The sequence below is a fragment of the Chelonoidis abingdonii genome, chromosome 13 (assembly GCF_003597395.2).
Source record: "Chelonoidis abingdonii isolate Lonesome George chromosome 13, CheloAbing_2.0, whole genome shotgun sequence".
Taxonomy (NCBI): domain Eukaryota; kingdom Metazoa; phylum Chordata; order Testudines; family Testudinidae; genus Chelonoidis; species Chelonoidis abingdonii.
The window spans coordinates 18802749-18806384 of NC_133781.1; the positions used below are offsets into that span (position 1 = coordinate 18802749).

The 3636-nt window shown below is 48.0% G+C and overlaps 1 protein-coding gene across 1 annotated transcript in view; it reads left to right on the plus strand.

Moving 5' to 3' along the window:
- Window positions 1-226: 226 nt before the first annotated feature.
- GRIN2C (glutamate ionotropic receptor NMDA type subunit 2C) overlaps window positions 227-3636 on the plus strand; it is a 47913-nt gene continuing 44503 nt past the window's right edge. The window contains exon 1 of the mRNA XM_032785076.2: window positions 227-408. The gene's annotated coding sequence lies outside the window, so the exon portion shown is untranslated. The remainder of the gene's footprint in view (window positions 409-3636) is intronic.

Genomic DNA, 3636 nt, shown 5'->3' on the forward strand with positions numbered 1-3636 from the left:
CGATCTCGGGTCCGGCGCAGGCTGAGGCGGGCAGCGGAGGGCTGGAGGCAGGACATCTGCCCCGGCCGGCCGGGTGGGGCGGGGACACCTGCTACAAGCCGGGGCGCGCGGCCGGAGCTGTGGGGCTCTCCCCCCATCTCCGCCATGAGCAGCCCTCCAGCCCCCCCGAGGGCTGCGCCTGCTGCTCCGCCGGGGGGAGCCGGCAGCCCCAGCGAGCCCCCGCCGCCAGCCCGCTCTGCCTGAGCCCCCGCTCGGGAGGAGGGACGGCGAGCCCGGCACTTGCTCCCCGCCCAGGAGGAGACGGGCTGGAAGCGCCCAGCCCGAGCCACGGGGACAGAGCCCGGGACCCTGGAGCGCCCAGACCTGCCGCGAGGAGCCGGGGCTGCAGCTGCCCGCAGTTTCCCTCGAGTAAGTAGCCGCGGTGCCTCTAGACGAGCCCCGCCGAGCCGGGTCTCTCGCCCCGTCCGGGGCAGGGGGGGCTCCAGCCCTGCGAAGGGGACTGACACCTGAGGACGCAACTTTTGTCTGGGGCACTTGGCCCGCGGGGCTGGTGGTCCCTCGCCAGCGATCTCCCTGAACCTTTTCTCTCCGGCCTCCCCCACCCCCGTCACCCTGTTGCTCAGCTCCCCTTTGCCTGGCACTCCAGAGCCCCGGGCTCGCTTGCCTCCCTCGGCTGAATCCCCAGCACCATGTTGAACGCGTTGACAAGAAGCGATTAAGTGGACGAAAATGAGATTTTAACGTGTCCTTTAAAAACGAATCCCGCTGTCGGTATTTACATCCCCAGCTAGCACCTTGCGTAACATAGCATGAGGCAGGACACTTTGCCTTTATTTTTGGTTAATCCGTATTTGACCTTTTTAAGCTGCATATTTGTGTGTGTGTCAGAGCCCGAGCCTGGCAAAGGAGGAACGTCTGAGGCTCCAAGCCTCGGGGCGAAATATTTCCATGTTGCCTCTGCACTCTTGGCATTTGCCTGGCAATGATTATTGCTCTGTTTCTAATTGTTATCGATAGGCTCCCCCGGCTCCAACCGTTGTTGCAGGAGGAGCTAGGCAAGAAAGGGGGAAAATTGTATATCAGATCAAGGTTGAAAGGAGACATAGCTTGACTGAGAGGAGTTTATGAATTGCAACTCACACCCCCACTCCTTTTTCCTTCTCTTGGGAAATATGTGTGTGTGGAAGAAAATGGCAAAGAAAGCAAGGGGGAAAATGATGGGAGGTGGGGGGCAGGAGGGAAGTTGGAATATCTTCCTTTTGGGAAAACTTACAATCCTTTGCAGCTTTTCCCTCTTTTTGGCTCAGTCTAGACTGCCATCATTTGCTCTGCTTGATAGATCCCTCTCACTCATCCATGCAATGACAAGCATATAGTAAGAGTCTACCCTTCCTCCTGCTTTCTCCTTCTCCTTCTCCTTTTCCTCCCCCAGTCATGCTTCTGTTCAGTATTTCTCACCTGAGGGTTGCATTGATTTCATTACTTTAAATATATCAACAACTCGCTATTTTTCCTCTCTCCCCACAACACTGCACATTTTTCACTTGCATTCTCAGGTTTGGAGGTTTCTGTAGTTAAGATTTTTTTTTTTTATTTAATCCCTCAAGTCAAAATGTCTGCAAGAGCTTTTCTCCATGTCAGACCCCAACATTCAGCATTTGCAGGGGAACAACAGAGAGACTTAAAATACAAGTAATGTTCATCCATCACATCAATTAAAATAAACAAACCTGTCTGGCTTTAGGGTGTGGAAGTATAAGAAAAACTCAATAGGTTGTTGCTTTTAAAATGACATTTTGCAGGCACTTGGTCTATAACATGCAGTGAAGGCATTTGTTTTGTTTTCTGTTAGCTTAAAAGCAAACACCAAAGCATTAAAATGTTTTGTTTGCTACCCTTCCTCCACAACCACACTATGTTCTGACAGTATGGTAAAAACAAGTTTTCATGGCAGACCCTAAGGAAATAACCATTGCAGACTTTAAGCTCAATAATGTGATCGTAAAACAACTGTTTGCATAAGTGGGATGGAAAACTGTTTGGAGCCGTATTGTTTCTTAAGGCAGAGCTGACAAGAGAGTGCGACACCGTTTATTGGATCAACAGATAATGCAGAATACACAGAACAAGCTTTCAGGTCTCCAAAGGCACCATCAGTACCTTAAGCAGGACCCGGAGCTTGCGTGTTCATGATACTTGATATTTATATAGTGGTCGTCTTCTTCATAGAATCATAGAATATTAGGGTTGGAAGAGACTTCAGGAGGTCATCTAGTTCAATCACCTGCTCAAAGCTCAAATTTTCAAAGTGCATTAAGCTCAGTCTTTCTCCCATTGCAATCTGTGGCAAACCTCTTGTTCGCTTCCATGGAAATGGACTCAGGCCTACTAGTCTCTTTCCCCCTGCCCTTTCCCCGGTAGGAGGTAGGTGTTACTATCCCAGTTTTACAGATGTGGACACTTATTCTATGGTCTCCCAGTTTCTACCTTGTCCACAAATGGGCCACATGCTTTGACCTGCCACTCATCACACAGCAGCAGCCAGCCTCCCTCAGGCTGATAATCTGCCTTATAAATAATTTCCCTAAATAAGTACTTATGTGATGCTTATTTAGAGGCTTTTTTAAATGTGGATTAAATGGACTACGGTGGGTGAGTTAGTACTAACAGAAAATCCACAGCTTGAACCAAACCCAAAACTAGCCAACTGAGCAAAGATGACCCTTTTCTTCTCCACCTCTCCTCCCAGTGTGAATAACCATAAGGATGAGGCACAAGCTGACCCAAGATGGGAAATTATCCTTGTATTCACCACTCTGTGCTTAGGGATGCAATCAGATCTATCTGGGATGTAAATACCCGAGCACAGGGTCTTGCCAATGCCAAAGAGCAGAACCTGAACATTAGCTTTTAATTTCCTGGGCTTTTCTTAGCTTTGCCACAGCCCTAGATGTTGTTTTGATGCAGTTTTTTCATAGGTCAGTTTTGTTTTGCTTGATTTCTCCCCCTCCCCCTTTTGCCATCAGTCTTTCTATTGTGTGCATTCCTGATTTCTTTTATTAATTCATTCTCTCCCTCCAACATTTCCCCCTCACCACATCCTCTCGTGCTGGGGTACATACCATTAAAACTAAACCAAATGACGTGGGTTTGACCCCTTTCTTGTTTAAAATAAACATAATTAGTATTTATTTCAGTCTTGCAACATCCCTGTAAAATAGGTAGGTACAAGCTGGTATTGATGGGATAAAGAGATCTAGCTCTTATGTGCTGTGTGGATAGTGCCTTGCACCAAGTAACCCTAATTCCTGATAGGGGCCTCTAGATAATAGTGAATAATAATAGATCAAAGTATTACTATATCCATTTTACAGACCATAAAACTGAGACAGAGGCTAAGATCACATAGTCAGTGACGGAACCAGGCATAGAGCTTGAGTCCTGATTCCTTCCCTTCATGCCCACTGAGATCATCCAGCGATTTCAGTGATTGATCTAATTTACTCCTTTTGCTTAAACAGCGTCTTTCCTGGGATACAGTTATGGCATCTACTAAGTTTACACAAAGTTGGCTTTGGAGGGGGGCAGGTGGGCAGGAGATGCTTTTGCCTTTTTTTTTTTTTTCTTTTTCTTTTT